The 19,829-nt window shown below is 35.5% G+C and overlaps 1 pseudogene; it reads left to right on the top strand.

Annotated features, from left to right (window-relative positions):
• Nucleotides 1–16,704: 16,704 nt before the first annotated feature.
• Nucleotides 16,705–18,615, top strand: LOC144305672 (heterogeneous nuclear ribonucleoprotein H2-like; annotated as a pseudogene).
• Nucleotides 18,616–19,829: the final 1,214 nt, after the last annotated feature.

Genomic DNA, 19,829 nt, shown 5'->3' with positions numbered 1-19,829 from the left:
GCAAACTATAAACCTTTAAAAGGGAAATATATGTGACCTAGGGGTTATTGATGAGTTTTTAGATGCCATGAAAGAAAAAAAATGGATGCGTTGGACATCATTAAAATAAAAAATTTCTGCCCTACTAAAGACTTTATTATAAGATAGAAAAGACAAATCACAGACTGGGAGAAAATATTTGCAAAACAACTACCATATGAGGTATTTATATGTAAAATATACAAATAATTCTTAAAACTTAATCAGAGAACAAACAATCGAACTAAAAAATGGGTAAAATATCTGAATAATCATCTCACAAAAAGAATATGCACATAGCAAGTAAACATATGAAAAGGTGCTCAATATCATTTGTCATTACGGATTGCAAATTAAAACAATAAAATACCACTTTACACCTACTAGAATGGCTAAAATCTAAAAAAAAAAGCCTGATAATACCAATTACTGGTGACCATGTGGAACAACAGGATCTCTTGTACATTGCTGATAAGAACGCAAAATGATCTATCCACTTTGGAAGACAGTTTGGAAGGTTATTATAAAGCTAAGCATAGTCTCACCATAGGATCTAGCAATTTAATATCATAGGTAGTTTTACCCAGTTATTTTGAATAATTATTATATCCACCTAAACACCCACACACAGATATTGCACTTTGACTCATAATCATCAAAAACTGGGAGCAATCAAGATATCTCTCATTAGGTGGATGGATAGACAAAGTGTAGTACATCTATGCAACAGAATATTATTCAGTGATAAGAAGTGATATAGATTGATAAATGCATGTCGCTAAATGAAAGAAACCAGTCCAAAAAATCTGTATGGTCTATAATTCCTGTGTTGTTGCTAGTTAACAATTCTAACACTACGATTTGCATATGCTGGAATTGTGCAATTAAGCAAATGGGTGACAGATGGTGAGAGTCTGTTTTTTCATTGTTGGTAACATAAACTAGGTGAAGATGCTGGATTGATTCATGTGATAATAGGTTAGGGTTGAAGACATTAGTATGAATTCATAGTTAGCTTACAAGGAATAGAGAGTAATAGATAGAAATGCTTACAGATATATGCTTATATACTGGGTACTATACTCACAAATATGTCCTCAATGAAAGGATCTAGAAGCAATGACTTCCTAATAACATCCATATCTTGTGTTCTGATACTGTTCTCCAATGAAAGAAATCAGGATTTCTTGGAAAATGAATTCTGGGACCGGAGCAGGAAATATACAACATAAGCCTGGAGCATCTTGTAGTGCCAGCAGGTAAGAAAGTGCTAAAAATAAGAAAAGAAAGAAAAAATAATAATAATGGGATATGTCAAAAGCCTGCAGCCGAGAAACTTCCTAATGACCAAATCTGGAACAATTTAAGCAACAAAATGAATAAAGTTGTATTGGATTATATCCCAAAGTATAAAATAAATAGCCATGAACCCATGCTGATATAAATCATTGAATAATTAAATAGATGGAGGAGAACTGAAAAATATTTCATGCAGAAGAATTCCAAATTATTTATGTAGGTACTCCTCCTGCATGCGATGGAGCATAACTCTCCACTTTTTTTTTTTTTAAGATTTCATTTATTCATTCATGAGAGATGAGAGACAGAGAGAGAGGGAGAGAGAGGCAGAGGGAGAAGCAAGCTCCATGCAGGGATCCCAATGTGGGACTCAATCCTGGACTCCAGAATCACGTCCCGGGCTGAAGGCAGGCACTAAACCGCTGAGCCACCCAGGGATCCCCAACTCTCCACTTTTTAAATGTAGTTTGTGTACAGTGACTTTCTTCCTAAAAATACAGTGTGGAAAGGGGGAAATGAGTGACTTTACAATCTGACAAACACTATCCCAGAAATCTGGGGTAATCTGACAAACACTACCCCAGACAGAGGATCAAGGGTAATCAACGGTAATATTTAATATTAATAGTATGTACTCTTGACATGATGTGAGGCAAACAGTATTTACCTTTGAAGATTTCCTTACAAAAACAACTCCAATTTAATTCCTTGTGATTAATGAGGAATAATACCTCGGACAAATACCAACTTTGAGGGACATTCTATGTAATATAATATGTAACCTGTGCTCAAAATTGTCAAAGCCATCAAAATCAAGGAAAATTGGAGATATTCACAGTAGAGAAGAGCCTAAGGAGGCATGTCCAGTTAATGTAATAAAGTGCCCAGGTTGGGATTCTGAAAAAAAGAAAAAACAAAACCCAAATATAATTTTGGGTAAAAACTAAGGATATTTGGATGAAGTATAGACTTTAATTAAAATAATCTATCAATACTGGTTCATTAACTGTAACAAATATACCAAGTTAGTAGAAGATTTTTTTTAAGAGAAGATTTTATTTATTTATTTATTTATTTATTTATTTATTTATTTATAAAGAAAATGCACTCACATGAGTTGGGGGAGGAGCCGTGGGGGAGGGAGAGGGACAAGTAGACTCTGCTCTGAGTGCAAGCCTGAAGCGGGGGGCACTGGCCTCAATCCCAGGGCAGGGAGGTCATGACCTGAGCCAACATCAAGAGTTGGATGCTTAATGGACTGAGCCACCCAGGTAGTCCTGTAAGATGTTAATAAAAGTGGAAACTGAGTGTGGGTAATATGGGAACTTTCTATACTAATGTCATAATTTTCTTGTAAATCTAAAACTATTATAAAATTTTTAAAAATTAAAAATGGAGTAAAGACCTAAATTTGGGACCTGAAACCATAAAAATCCAGAGAACACAGGCAGTAACCTTTTTGACATCAGCTGTAGCAACTTCTTTCTAGATATATCTCCTTTTCTTTTTTTTTTTTTCTAGATATATCTTCTGAGGCAAGGGAAACAAAAGCAAAAAAGAACTATTGGGACTTTGTCAAGATAAAAAGCTGCTGCACAGTGAAGGAAATAATCAACAGAACTAAAAGGCAATCTATGGAATGGGAGAAGATATTTGCAAATGACATATCTGATAAAGAATTAGTATCCAAAATGTATAAAGAACTTATAAAGCTCAACAGCTGAAAAATGAATAATCCAACTAAAAAAAAAGGCAGAAGACATGAATAGACATTTTTCCAAAGAAGACATACAGATGATCAATGGACACATGGGAAGATGCTCTACAGCGCTGATCATCAGGGAAATGCAAATCATAACTATAACAAGATATGAGTTCACACCTGTCAGAATGGCTAAAATCAACAACACAGTAAACAATAGGTGCTGGTGAGGTTGTAGAAAAGGGTGAATGATCATACTGTTGGTTGGAATGCAAACTTGGTGCAGATATTTTGGAAAATAGAATGGAATTTCCTCAAAGTTAAAAATAGAACTACCCTATGACTCAACAATTGCACTACTAGATATTTATACAAAGAATACAAAAATACTAATTTATGCACCCTGATGTTTATAGCAGTTTATCTACAATAGCCAAAATATGGAAGCAGCCCTAATATCCATCGACTGATGACTGAATAAAGAAGATTTGGTGTGTACATATATATTTATTATTATATATCTATATATAATATATTTGGTATATATTATATGTATTTATATTTAATATGCATAGTATATGTTATATTTATTGTTACATATTATATATATAATGGAATAGTACTCAGCCATAAAAAGAATGAAATCTTGCCATTTGCAATGACATAGATAAAACTAGAGCATATCATACTAAGCATACTAAGTCAGTGGGACAAATACCACATGATTTCACTCATGTGGATTTTTAAAATTTTTGTTTTAAGATTTTATTTATTTATTCATGAAAGACACAGAGAGAGAGGCAGAGACATAGGCAGAGGAAGATGCAGGATCCCTGTGGGGAGCCGGATGCGGAACTTGATCCCAGGACCCTAGGATCACAACCTGAGCCAGAGTCAGATGCTCAACCACTGAGCCACCAAGGTGCCCTCATATGTGGAGTTTAAGAAACACAACAGATGAACAAAGGGGAAAACAAAGAGAGAGAGAAGGAGGCAAACCAGGAAACAGACTCTTAACTGTAGAGAACAACTTGCTGGTTATCAGAAGGGAGGTGGGTGGGGGCATGAGTGAAGTAGGTGATGGGGATCAGGGAGTGAACTTGTTGTGATGAGGACTGGGTGATGTATACAAGTGTTGAATCACTATATTGTACAATTGAAACTAATATTACACTGTTAACTAACTGAAATTTAAATTTAAAAAAGATTACCAAATCAGATAAAATAGCCAAAGGTCTTAAACAGTTAATAAAGGAATACAAATATATTTAATCTCATAGTTCCAAAAATGATACCATTTTTTCCTCCTCAAATTTTTTTTTAATTTATTTATGATAGTCACAGAGAGAGAGAGAGAGGGGCAGAGACACAGGCAGAGGGAGAAGCAGGCTCCATGCACCAGGAGCCCGATTTGATCCCGGGTCTCCAGGATCGCGCCCTGGGCCAAAGGCAGGCGCTAAACTGCTGCGCCACCCAGGGATCCCCTCAAATTTTTGAGGATGGAAGAAAAGTAATTAAAAAAATAAAATAAAATAATTTATTTTAAAAAAACAAAGTTAAAAATGTGGAAAGTCAAAGTTCTTTGAAGATTTAGAGAAAATGTTTGGCCAACATAATCTCAGTAAGAGATACACCTAATACATTTTCTATCAATTTGGTAGTAAAAAACCACTTCATGGGAAGATGGTAGAGGTGAGGAGAAAAGAAAAGGAAAAAAAAAAATGGTTCAGCACCCTGGGTTTCCTAATCCCATTCTTCTGACCCAGCTTCTAGTTCAGTGGTATAAATGAGTAACAGATGTGGGACTGGATGTCTTCCAGCATTAAGGGGAATGTGGTGCTCAATGGTGCTCAACACAGATTCCAGAAAGCAATTCTTCCATTTGGCCAAAAACATCACCAGAGACAGTCCCAAAACAAGGAGATTGCTTCAGCACACAGGAAAGGGGCTGTATAGATCAAGGAAAGTCATCACAAGGCTCCAACCTAGGGAATGAAAAATTCAGCTTTGGAGCCTAGTAGCGTAATCACAGATCATATTATGAGTCATCCGTGGTATATATTTTGAGGCAGAGCTACAGATATGGCATTTGAATTTTAAGTGTTAATATCTTTTTCTGAAATAAGACAATGTCACCCATGAAATATTTGGTTTTCTTTAAGATACTATAATGAATTTCTGCCCGATGTTATAGTTTTGTAATGACAGCACTTTATTCTGTTTTCGTTCCACAGTTGCCTGCCATAACAGTTTAAAGGAGGAAGATTAGTGCAGTAATTTTGCTGCAATAAAGTCCACCTTGTGGAAGGTCAGTTCACTGCTTGCTTTTTGTTTTTCAAGATGAGACCCTTGGAGCAAGGAGAATAAGGCTGCTGAAACAGTTGGACAAAGTGGTCAGGGAAACACATCTTTCTACACATTACTGGATATGGTCTCACGCACAGAATCTGAGTAGCTTTTTGTTAAAAATGGCTACTGGGGCCAGATTGCTTCCTAGGATTCACATACTGTGAGTTTTTTTGTTCTGTCTTAAGGAAAACAAGACAAAACAAAAAGATAACCATAACATGTGTGGTTCTCTCAACAGTTTGTGGAGCCACAAAACATTTTACAGTATTTCCTTCATCTTAGGAGATTTCCTTTAGTTGTGGAATTAATCCAAGTGCCTTTCTTAACATCAGCAGAGTCATTTGAATATGGGCTTTACATTTTGTAAATTGAATCAACAGCTTCCTAGAGGTTTTAATGCTTCTGAAACACTTAAGTCTTGCAAAATTGCAATTCTTAAGAAAAGTATCATAATTCATTGAATATTCTCTTTGTGACTGGTACTTATAAAGTGTCTGACTTAGTTATCACAAAAGCTTTATGAAATAGTCTTACAATTTACAAATGAGAAAATTGAGGCCAAGACTAATTAGCATCTTTTCAAGATCACAGAGCTATAAAGATACAGTCCCATGCTTGAATTTGACTCAAAGCCAGAAACAAATAAAATATATACAAATGTGTTATATATTAATATTATATATTATTATATATTATATTATATGTTTTATATATACATATATAAAAATATATATTATTTACCAACTATGTACTATATACTTTATATATGTGTGTAGGTATGTATATATACACATAATGTACACAGTATAATGTATAATATATTATATGCTTAATATTTAATATATATTTAATTTATTTACACACACTATAATACTTAGTATATATTAAATATTAATATATAATATACTTAATATGTAATATATATTTATATATTTAATTTATGTATATATATATAAAATATATATTATTTACCTGCTATATATTATATATTTTATATATGTGTGTGTGTGTATACCCACAGTATATGTATATATAGTATATATATACTTCTAATACATATTGGTTACCAATCTGGCTTCCAAACTTGGCCCAAATAAGATGTGCTTCTAGTTGAAAGGTCTAACTTTCTTAAAGTCATGGACCCTGACTTATTTGTGACTACTCCACCTAGTTCAGGGCCTGGAATAGAGTAGTCCCTAAATTTTAGTCACTGGGTGATTAAAAAATGCTTAGAAATCATGTTTCTCATTGATTAGCAATTTGCTGATGTTCAAACAGAGGAGAGAGTTGTGTTAAACAATTTGCTGGTAGTTCAACATTTTAAAACATTTCTCACATTGTCTCTTTCTAAATTTAGACATGGTCTGTCAAGTTAACAATAAGAATTTGGCTCTATTTGTACCTACTCTATTCTTTTTCTTTTTAAGATTTTATTTATTTATTCATGAGAGACACAGAGAGAGAGACAGCGAGAGAGAGAGAGAGAGAGAGAGGCAGAGACACAGGCAGAGGGAGAAGCAGGCTCCATGCAGGAAGCCCGATGTGGGACTCCATCCCAGGACCCCAGGATCACACTCTGGGCCCAAGGCAGACGCTCAACCATTGAGCCACCCAGGGGTCCCATACCTATTCTATTCTTACTTTTGTCATAGAAGTTTTTTTTTTTTTTTTTTCTAAACTATGGAGCTAGAGTGCAGAGGACTTAATTAATCATATTTTAAATGTGTGTTTGTGTGTGTATGTGTGTGTGCGTGCAATGTTTTGTCCCATTTTCTTCTCTTGTCAAAAGTTAATTCTGTTTTTTGCTTCTTTATTTTGTAGATGACTGAGAATAGTTTAGGATAACACAAAATGAGTTATAAACCTTTTCTCAGAGACGCTGTGGATGATTTCTCCAATTCATCTCCTCTACCTCCCTGACAAGCGTGATAACTGCAAAATGGCATTCCAAATTCTTTTTAAGGGAAATCCTTAATCCAGAGGATTTATTTTGAGCTAAGAGACTGAAAATTTCTCAATTTGAAGAGATGAATATAAATGAATGATTTCGGCTACCAGACAGAACTGTGAACATGTGGTACTTGCAGGTGTGTCATGTGTTGAAACCACAAAGATGAGTAAGATATGGCTTCCTGTACCTAAGGAGTTTTGCGTTATTCTGATGTAACAACTTACAGCAATTTAAAAATTTTAAAAAAATTTTGAACTCAGTTCTGTGTGTTAGTAATCATGTGTTTTTCTCTAACATAACTCTACTGTTACAGCTTGTAATGGAATCAAGTACAGTAGTTACCTGAATATCAGCTTGTTTGCAAGGTATATAGCTTAAGGGAAAAAAGGATAAAGATAGTTCTATTGTGTTTCTGTGTCCAACTAGCAAAAGGATTCAGATAGGTCATATTAACCTCTCTGAGGCTCAGGTTTCTCCCAGTAAATTAAGAATTTGTTTTGCACTGGTATTTGAAATTGCTTCTATGCTTCAGCCAAGAGGTCTGCATTAAAGTCTACAATGCATGTAATGCACTTAGCGAAGTTCCTAATGCATATGTAATGCTTACATTTTAACTGAGCTAACCTTCACAATTAAGTGGCCTTATGCAATTCCATCGTTTTCTGTGTATTACACAAGGTATTGTGGTATATTGGACCCAATATAGCAGAATGGGGCTTGATCTTCTGCACCACTACTCCCAAAATCAATGGTGTTGCACAAAATACTTCTATGAAACTCCTATTAGTATTTGAAGAATGATGATAAAAATGTGGGTGATAAAACAAATTCTATTTTTCTTCTAATTTAATGTTCCAAACATATTTTAAAGGCTTACTAGTGCAGATCTGCTTTATTGCTCAGACATTTTGACTACAGTAATCACCATATTGCTGAGTGAACTAACCAGTGTTGTGTTGGAGGTAATCATTGGTCCCCAAATGTTTCACACAGTGTTCAACACATGTTGGTCTCTGCACTCCTGTTCCTCTTCCTTTCCTTTTTAAGCATGTTAGTCTCTCTATGAGTCACAGGAAAATTAAACTCTACACTGCCAATGCGCACTATGAATATCTATCTAAATGAAAAGATACAGAAAAAATCTACTTTACCTTCATTTCGGAAACCAAGCTGATGTTGTAATGCCAGTCTTTACTGCCAGGCTGAAGCTTTGTCAATGCTACCAATATGCCATTTATAATCCCTCAAATGTATCAATATGTATCAACTTTTAAAATGCCATCACTGATTAAATTCTAAAATATTCTTCAATACTGACTATAATTGGACCCTGTGACCCTCATCTGTCTCCTGCCCAGACACCATTCCTATAGCCAGGCCTAGGGGAAATGGAGATTTGAGACCATAAAAAATAATTCTGAAGAGGCTGGTTGACATCCACTTTTCACACTGCAGAGATCACGAAAAGCTCTTGTCTTTTAGTAGAGGTTGCAGTGTCTTATGCCCAGGGACACTTGAGTATCCTGTTGTGGCTTGGCATTAAAACAGATTCATTGATGTTCTTCTGTGGGACTACTGGCTGGCCTTTTGTTTATTATTGTTATATTTTATTTGTATAGATATCCCGCCATGCTCTGTGCTATAAATAGTGATGTTTTTATTGTTAGTACCGTATACTTAATAAAGCTGCAGTTTTCCTGGCAATTAATTGTGCTGACAATCAATGCAGGGCTGCAGGCAGTGCGTTTATGTGCTGAGCTTTTGATGAGTGAAGCCCTAAGAAGTCAGGTTGTCAAAATTAAATACATTGCTCAGACATAAAGCCACCTTCTGTTCTTGGTTTGACCAAATTATAGTTGATTGTAGGCTGAGCCTAGACCTGGTTTTGCTTGTAAAGTAGAGACTATTTGGTCACCTTTAAGCAACAAGTTTAGAGATGTATTTAGGACAAAATAACATGATAAAATTAGTCATGTCTGTTTTTGTCAGAGCTCAGTTTATTTTTGTTACAATTTTCTTCTTTTGAAGTAAGTACTCTAGCAGATTTTGGAAAGCTTTTTGTTTTCCACCAAACTTTAAGATTTAATACACATATATGTTTGGTGCTTTGGTAGATAATTCCAATTACTCAGATAATTTCCCTGATTAAATATGGCTAATAATTTTGTATTTTTGTCTACATTTCTTTTTCTTCTTCAATATACTAAACAGCAGTTTCTGTGGCATTTGACTCTATGTCCTGACTCATTGGATGTTTGATCTTTGCAGTAATGATGACAGTAACAGATCGAAAGGCATTTGATAATTATAACAGGAAAAACTTCATTCGGCAAATGACTTTGAGTACCTTTTTATTTTGTTATCTAGTATCAAATTTATTTATAAATGTAAATGTAAGCTATTATTTTAATAATAATGAATTGTCAAATTATCTAGAAGTTATTTTTATTGCTTTCCTCAAAGTATCAAGTAGATAATAATTAATACAACTCTAAGACTTTGGTTCTTCACACTTTATAATAAATGAACATGTGAAATTTAGCTCATAGTTAATTTCCACAATTTCATTCCCTGAACATGGATTTGAGTCAAATGAACTGTGTTGGACCAATAAGTCCATATTTTAAAGATAGAAATCATGTTGTAGTTTTTCTCCCTCTTTTTGTTATAGCTCTTAAAATATTTTCATATACATAATTTTAGATTTACAGAGGTTGTTTATATGGCCTAGAAAGTTGTTGAGGAAGGAATAGATACCAAACAAATACTCAGTTACTGACTGACCTTACAAACAAGTAAACAATAATGTTATAATAGTAAAAACTGGGGCACATGGGTGGCTCAGTCGGTTGAACATCTGCCTTAGGCTCAGGTCATGATTCCAGAGTCCTGGGATTGAGTCCCACAGCAGGCTCCCTACTCAGCACTTTTCCTTTTCCTTGCACTCTGCTCTCACTCTCTCTCACTCCCTCCCCCTTCAATAAATAAATAAAAATCTTTAGAAAAATAAGTAAAAAAACAATTTAAAATAATAGATATGCGACTTCTGGTTTCCATTTAGAGATGTTGAGGGCTGAACAGAACATTATCTCTAAACACACAACAAAAATAACCTGACAAACATCAGGTTCATGATTTTCTGGAACCCATGAAGTGTTGAAATCAACAAGACAACCAAATGGCTCAAAATATAAAAAGAGGCAAGCTCATACGGGGAGAAGTGAAGCATAATTTCTTATTTACTTGGGCTGGGTAAACCAGACACTGGTAAGTCAAGTTCTGCTAAAATGATTGGCAAATGGATAGAAGGAAGTAAAAAATGCCCTGGAAAGATAGCTTTAAAAAATTGTCCATACCCTCTTGAAAGTATTTCATGCATCTGCATCCACCAGGTGATCACACACACACACACACACACACACATACACACGCACACACATGCACAAACACAAAAAAGAAATGTCTTGAAAGAATTTCCCTAAGTGAAAATCTGAGAGAGGACAGCTGTTAGAAGAGCACAAAACTCCACTGAAACACTTTCAACTTTACTGCCCCTTAGAAACAAAACCTTCATGTGAACAGAGGGGTAAAATACTGTTGTCCTACAGGCACTGGAGAAGATCTCTTGTGACTAGAAAAAAGGAGCAGGGAAAAAATCATCACTGGAAGAGAGAGAGGAATATCTGTTCAGCCAATGGAGTGAAAGAGTATGGAGAAGAACAAACCCGCAAGACCCACAAGAAAATAACCACGTGGAATGCTCTGTCATTGGCCACCCACCGCCAGGATAATATCAAGTAACAAGTAACTTGTACAAGACATACCTTTCCCATGGTACACTGCAAAGGGTAGATTAAAGCTGAGTGTGAACCAGATTTTTTAAAAACAAACACATAACAAAACAAAAAACTGAAATCTGTAATGTACTGAATATGAACACAGGCAGAGCAAACTCCAAAGTTAGCCTACCTCTTACTTAGATTAACTCAAACCTCTGCATTAAAGACCTATCTGAAATAGAGGTGATCCCATATCCCAGAAATAATATTTTCGCCTCAGTTCATTCTAGTAAATTACTAAACTCAAAGGAGATGTGGGGAAATCCCTGGACTCGCAGTTGGTGTCAGAAGCAAGTGCTGTCTTATGGAGGATTTACCCTGCAAATTGCAGTTTCACAATTCTGCAGAGCTGTCTACAAAAACTCTACTCTGAACTTAGATGTAGATAAGTTAAAAGTAAAAGTACGAAAAAATATGCTATGCCAACACTGCAAAGAAGAAATATGGAGTAACAGTATTAATTCCAGACAAAGTAGACTTTCAACAAGAAATATCACCAGGAATAAAGACAATATTGCATATGGACAAAGGGCTCAATTCTCAAGGGTACACAACAGTCCTTAATGTGTGTTCATCTAATGGAAATTATTCTTATTCTGAGTTCATGAAGCAAAATATAAGAGAATTAAAATGATAAATAAATAAATCCATAATTTTAGTTGAGGATTTCAACATCCTTCTCTAAGTTATAGAATAAATAAGAAGAATGTCAGTAAGGCTATAAATGACTTGAAGAACACTACATCCAAATTGACCTAACTGAAATTTATAGAACACTTCCATCAAGAGTGATAGAATTCACATTATTTTCAAGTGCACATGAGTATTTCACCAAAATAGACCACATTCTGGGCCACAAAACAATCTTTAGGAAATTTTCAAAATCTTTCTTGTTAATGTGTTTATAGAAACTTATGTACTCCATGTTGTTTAATGGTCACTGAATAAACATTTTTTAGTGGGACACCTGGGTGGCTCAGTGGTAGAGTGTCTGCCTTTGGCTCAGGGCGTCTGGATCCGGGATCGAGTCCCACATCAGGCTCCTTGCATGGAGCCTACTTCTTTCTCTGCCTGTGTCTCCGGTTCTCTGTCTATGTCTCTCATGAATAAATAAAATTTAAAAATTTTTTTAGTAATTTTATCCATATAGAAAATAATGACTTAAATTATAAGAGAGTTGCTCTATGATAAGTTATGGTTCTTGAAACAAAAATGCAAAGTTAAGCAAGATCTCTAGTCTAAGTAGGAAATAAGGGAAAATACATACAGAGAAAAATAAGAATGTGGAGATGAAATAGCCAATAATGTAGAAGAAATTTGATAATTATAATTAAATGCTATATTTTGTGTTGATTACAACAGAACAAGTTATCTTGGTCTTCACCACATTGGACATACCCATTTCACTTGGATGAGAATTTCTTCTAAGCATGCTGATGCATTATAATTTATGAGGCACATTTGCACATAGGAATGATATTGCTCAAATAGATTCTTTAGGTATGCCACTAGTAAATTATCTAAACTAGTATACCATTATACTAAGCAGTATCTAGTACTCCCTAGGGTAACTTGTACCACACACATAATTAGAGATCATCTGTTACTCTGAAGGCAAAATGTGTTTTAATGTAGAAAAGGGGACTTTGGGGAAGCTGCGTTATCTAATACAGGCAACTGACTAGAACAGTGAACTGATGGCTATTGTTTTTTTCCTGTATCTTTTGCTAATTATTAGTAAAACCTAATGTGGTTTATAATGTGTATTTCAGGAACATCTGCTTGATAATCCAGTCTTTGTGATTATGTAAAGTGATGTTAAAATTTTAATATAAATTTGATATAGAAGAATATCACAGTTAATATTGAAAAATCTGTCAAATAACTACTTTCTTTTTGAGAAAGAAAGAGAGCATGCATGAGAAGAGAGTGTTGGGGGTGGAATGGCAGAGGGAGAGGGAGAGAGAGAATCTTAAGCTGGGCATGGAGCCTGACCCAGAGCTTGATCTCATGAGTAGGAGTTCATGGTCTGACCTGAATCCAAGAGTAAGACACTGAACTGACTGAGCAACCCAGGTGCCCCTCAAATAACTACTTTTGAAAAACAATATTTTTATGTAATTTTATGAATGAGCTTATCCAAGACGCTCAAGTCATAGATAATTTTTATACGGATAAAGCTGTCCTACAGCATAGGAAAAAAAAAAAGGAAATTTCATTATTCCTTCTACAAAGTTATCATTATTTTGGAATGAAAATATAACAAAGAGAGCATGTAGGAAGAAAACTATTAAAAACAGACACAGGTAAACTAAATAAAATTCTAGCACAATCACCAATATTCATTTAAGAAACATAATAGGAAAGTATACCATTCTTAATAAGTACAAAAACATAAAAATACAGGAGAATATTTAGACAAGATATAGATAGGATATTTGTAAGAAAAATTCAACATTTTCCTGAATGACATAAAATAGTTGAATAAGTAGAGAGATACTATGTCCTGGATACTAATGCTGAGAAATGCAAAATTACTCAGTTTTCTCCAAAATACATACCAAGCAATAAAATTCTCATCAAAATAGCAGCAGGATTTTGGGAAGTACTGAACAACATGAACCAAAAAGTCATCTATAAGCATGAATAAGAAAGGTTAGCAAAGGAAATCATGCAACTAAAGAATAATGAAGTGAGGGGAGAAGACTAATACTGTTCTAGATATTAAATGAAAGTATAGATTTCTAAAATGAACAGGATATGACAAGACTGGGGTGAGAAGGAGAATTCATGGCAACAATAGGAAATCAAGTGAGATGAATTATGTACATTGTAAGTATTTATGATCTGATAGTCCTATTATTTCAGATAAATGTGAACAGCGAATATTTATAATTTTAAATAATAAGATAATTGGTTAATTTTTTGAAGATATTCTTTTTAAGGATCCTAACTTCACTTATTATAACAAAATTATTTTTAGATGCTTTAACATTACAAGTTCTAAAAGATTAAGTTTAATGTTCATTTGATCTTAAAAGGGGCTATGGCTATCTAAGTAACATCTTTTCTTAAATAAAAAGAAAATGATAAGATTGACTAAAGAAAAAAATAGTACTACATACACAAGTACTTCTGTTGATCAGAAATGCCACTAATAGTATTCAAGAGAGAATAAAATCCTGGGAGGAGAATTTTTGTGACATATACGACAAAAGGTTGGATATTTTTTCCTATTGTATAAAGAATTTTTACAAATCAAAATAGCAACACTAAAATTTAATTCCCATGTAATCTCTTTGTAAACATACTAATAACACATGTTCTGGCAAGCACACTAATGCTATTTACTGGTAGGTGAGTCCACGGAATGTTTTCGGCAGGATGTTGCATACTCCAGGATTACTTAAATGGATCATAACTGGAATCCATGTATTTATGGGGAATAGCTCTCTAGAAAATATCACATTAGTTATATAAATGAATATAAATTGGGAGCATTTCAGAGCCAAAAGAGTTTCCTATTGTGTAAGTAATATCCTGGTTGCTTAACTTAGAAACCCCATATGTTACATCTGGACGAGGGCACAATGTAATAGAAGAAGGACCTGAAGAGTAGCACTGATAGTTCCAGACTCCTTTATGCTTTGCCAGTGCCTTGCAATTACCTGCATCCTTGACATTATTAACAAAGCTTAATAATGGGTAGAATCACTGACTTTTGTGTGTCTGAATTAACATTCATGCCTCAGCAAGAACAATGAGAACGTGAATAGAAATTTAACAACAATCAAAAAGATTCAAGATTTATAAGCTAATAATAACTAACTTTTTTGAGCAGTTTCTATATGCTAGATAATGTATTAAGAGTTTTTCACTGGGGCGCCTCAGTGACTCAGTCACTTAAACATCTGACTCTTGATCTCCAGTTGGGCTCCATGCTGGTTGTGGAGACTATTAAAACAAAACAAAACAAAACAAAATAAAACAAAAAACAAAACAAAACAAAACAAAACCAGCCCTGAGTCTTAGAGTTTAAGTGACTGGCTCTGAGTTACAAAAACTAAGTTTAATAATCAGAGCTCAAATTTAGGTTTGAAGGAATCCAAAGTCCATTCTTTTTTTCTCCCCCTCATATTAGAAGCAGCAAAATTGAGAAAAAAAAAAAAAAAGTTGGCTAAGTAAATGTGCAAATATAAATAAAAACACAAAAACATGTCTATAAAACTGAAGAAAAAAACTTAAAATATTACTAAAGATCAGGACAATATCAAAATTATTTAAATTGGCACAACTTTTCTAGCATTTCTGGTCCTATATATCAAGAGCTTAAAAAATATATAAAGAAATTTGATCTAGAATTGTAGAAATTCAACCTGAGGGAAACATCAAAGATATCTGTATAGAAATATATTTTGTAGAATAATTTAATATTTAGAAAAAATTTTTTAAAAACCTAGTTTCAATACTAAAGAATTGGTTAAATCAATCATACTACTTCTGATACTTTTAATCATTACATTTTAACAATGTTAATAAAACTTTGCTTAACAAAATATCAATTAACAAATAACTTACAGTAGGTGTAAAACAGGGAAACTTCTGTGCATAAATGCTACACTTTATAGTTATGTGTTTATATAGGCATAGAAAAATAGAAATAATACCTGTTTATATAGTAAATGTCAATAATAATTAACAATGCTCAGAGATTGTGAGTTATTTTCTACTTTGAGCTTCCGGATTTTCCAGTTATTCTATGGTAAAAATCAACTCTTTTTTAAATTAAAATAAATCTTTTACATATATATTTTAAAAATCCAAATTTGTGAAAAGACAGCTTTGGCCTTAGTGTTAAAACTCAAAATTAATTTTAGCTCTAATCAATTTTGTAAATAAGATAAAAATTTAAGGCACGAATTGAGAAGTTGCATCCTAATGTCAGATTTTATGGCATAAACTTTTAGGGAGCATAAAAAATCTAGAAAAGAGAAAACGATTTTGTCTTGGAATTAGAAGTAAATATTTCATGGAGAAGATTAAGATTTATTTTTGTGGAAAACAAAGGAGAGCATTTATGGAAGTAGTGAGGACACTTGTTCATTTCCACTTAGGGTCAGAGAGACTAGTCATACTGAAACAAGTTTTTTAAAAGGAGTATTCACTTAAAAAAATATGTAAGGACTTTGGAAGGCAATGCAATTGGGACTGCTTCCAATTGAAAGAGTGTGGGAAGGAGGTGACACATGATATGCTGAATCAATTGAAGTGCAACACCTTTTTTATTGACAAATTGTGTCATTTTTGTCTTCTGAGAGGCAAGTGCTGACACTGGAGTAGATATGTGAGAGAGTTATCAGGAAAGTTCTTATCACGTAAAATAGGCAGGAAGGTCCCATGACCATGATGCAGGTCTGACATCAGTGAAAGGAGGGGGCTTGCCTTGGTCTTGCTTGGCAGATGAAGTGCAGCATTTTTTTTTTTTTTCTGACTGCAAAATTCAAAATGGGGCTCAAGGTATTCGTTTCATCTACACCTGAGAAGGCAGACCGAGTGGTGAGGCTTTTGTTGAACTTGAATCAGAAGATGAAGTCAAATTGGCCCTGAAAAAAGACAGAGGAACTATGGGACACAGATATGTTGAAGTATTCAAGTCAAACAACGTTGAAATGGATTGGGTGTTGAAGCATACTGGTCCAAATGGTCCTGACAAGGCCAATGATGGCTTTGTACGGCTTAGAGGACTCCCCTTTGGACGTAGCAAGGAAGAAATTGTTCAGCCCTTCTCAGGGTTGGAAATCGTGCCAAATGGGATAACATTGAGGGTGGACTTCCAGGGGAGGAGTACGGGGGAGGCCTTTGTGCAGTTTGCTTCACAGGAAATAGCTGAAAAGGCTCTAAAGAAACACAAGGAAAGAATAGGGCACACAGGTATATGGAAATCTTTAAGAGCAGTCGAGCTGAAGTTAGAACTCACTATGATCCACCACGAAAGCTTATGGCCATGCAGCGGCCAGGTCCCTATGACCGACCTGGAGCTGGCAGAGGGTATAACAGCATTGGCAGGGGAGCTGGCTTTGAACGGATGAGGCGTGGTGCTTATGGTGGAGGTTATGGAGGCTATGATGATTATAATGGCTATAATGATGGCTATGGATTTGGGTCCGATAGATTTGGAAGAGACCTCAATTACTGTTGTTCAGGAATGTCTGATCACAGATATGGGGATGCTGGCTCTACTTTCCAGAGCACGACAGGACATTGTGTACACATGCGGGGATTACCTTACAGAGCTACTGAGAATGACATTTATATTTTTTTTTCACCACTTAACCCTGTGAGAGTACATATTGAAATTGGTCCCGGGGGCAGAGTAGCTGGTGAAGCAGATGTCGAGTTTGCAACTCATGAAGATGCTGGGGCAGCTATGTCAAAAGACAAAGCAAATATGCAACACAGATATGTAGAACTCTTTTTGAATTCTACAGCAGGAGCAAGCAGTGGTGCTTATGGTAGCCAAATGATGGGAGGCATGGGCTTGTCAAACCAGTCCAGTTATGGTGGCCCAGCCAGTCAGTAGCTGAGTGGTGGTTATGGAGGCGGCTATGGTGGCCAGAGCAGCATGAGTGGATATGACCAGGTTTTACAGGAAAACTCCAGTGATTTTCAATCAAACATTGCACAGGCAGCCAAGGAGCAGTGAGCAGCAGCTACTACAGTAGTGGAAGCCGTGCATCTATGGGAGTGAACGGAATGGGAGGGATGTCTAGCATGTCCACTGTGAGTGGTGGATGGGGAAAGTAACTGATCCTGATCACTGACTCTTGGTCAATGTTTTTTAAAGAAAAAAAGTTTAACAGTTTTGCAATACAAGCTTGTGATTGATGCTTCTTACTCTAAGTGGAAATCAGGATTGTTTTAAAGACTTAAGGTTCAGTATTTTTGAACACAAACATTCATCTAGGATGTAACACCTGAGTAAACTAGAACTGTTAAACAATTTTCAGCTTTTCTCTAGTTCTATTGTAGGATGTACTTAATAAGCAGCAAGTGTATTTAGGTTAAAGCAGTTGAATTATGTTAAATGTTGCTCTTCTACCACGTTACATTGAACACTGTTGGGATGCATGTTGAAAGACATACTTTTTTGTAAAACGCAATATAGGAGCTGTATCTACGATTAAAAGTGAGCACATTTGGCATGTTTGTTAATTCTAGTTTCATTTAATAACCTCTAAGGCACGTAAGTTTAAGCTTTTTTTTTTTTTTTAAGTTAATGGACAACTTTGAGATGCAACACCATACGTTAGGATTTTGGTCTTGGTGTTTGTATGAAATTTTGAGGCCTTGATTTAAACTTTTCCTTGTATCGTGATTTCCTTTTAGGTGTATTGCGCTAAGTGAAACTTGTCAAATAAATCTTCTTTTAAAAACTAAAAAAAAAAAAAAAAAAAAAAGCTGTGGCAACTGAAGTTTTTCAACCAGCTACACTCCCACAGCAGGTCTCCTTAAAGAGAGAGCTGAGCAGGACACCCATAAAGTCCTTTTTGACTGCAGAGACTCACTTCTCCACATAAATGGGGGCCCTTATTCCATGGTTCTGGTGGCCCATCATTCCTGCGAGGAAGCTTCAAAGGGGGATATTTCACAGCTAGCAAGATGAATCGCCATTGCCACCCTCCAGATTGTGAATTCCCTTCACCCTTGCCTGTTACCTGGGGAGGTCTTGATAGCTTATCTGGAGACACGACCCAAATCTTCACTCCTAACGAGTCTGAGACTTTGGTAATCATACATTTCTCAGTACCAGTTGCTTCATACATCTGTTCCCAGTGACAAATGGGCAAAGGAATATCTTGAAGCTCCATGAAACCATGACCCAGTTTCACAGGTATTCCTCCCTTACCCGAGTGTATAAAAGCAGCCCTATCTCCTCTTACTGCCCACTCAATTTACCCTCCCAACATAGTAACCATTTCTTGCCTACTGGTCCCTAAATGTAAGGAGTCCAAAGTACCCTGATAGTGTTTTTTTTTTTTTTAATTAATAGTGTAATTAATTCAATGAAAGTCTTGCTATATCCCTGGCAAGAGTGTATTCCTCTTGATGACCAAGACTTCTAACCCTGCCAAGCTTAGAATTATGCTCAAAGTCCCCCCAGGGATCACTAGGAGTGACAGTATGTCCATTACTCACCTTAATCCTGGAACCACCTGTTTCGGTTTGGGTCCTCCAAGAATCAGATACCTAGATTGTACTAGATGCACAGGAGATTATTGGGTAAATATGACTATGGAGGAGAGAAGCAGGAGGTAGAGAAGGCAGAGAGAGCCTTCACATCTCAATTGTGACTTAGTAAAGGAAGGATTGGATAGGAAGAGCCTCAGAATGCAGTGCTGTTTGGAGAGTTTCAGCCGGCTGATAGCAAGTCCCCTAGCCAAAATTGCAGGTCACAGGAATTCCCCATCATGTAGGAATGCTCAGGTGGGTGAGGACTGTACTACTTTCCTCCACTCCTGCCATGCTCAGTCATGACTGGAGCAGCAGACCAGGAGTGGCCTGGCACGGACACTGGTGGGTACAAAGTGACAGCACTTGGGGGCTCTCAGTCACCTGTGCTTGCCAGGCAGGTTTTCTTAAAGGAGTATGTGGGCAGTCTACTTCAATGACC

Source organism: Canis aureus, chromosome 36, assembly GCF_053574225.1.
Source record: "Canis aureus isolate CA01 chromosome 36, VMU_Caureus_v.1.0, whole genome shotgun sequence".
Lineage (NCBI taxonomy): Eukaryota > Metazoa > Chordata > Mammalia > Carnivora > Canidae > Canis > Canis aureus.
This window is presented reverse-complemented; position numbering and strand designations above follow the sequence as displayed.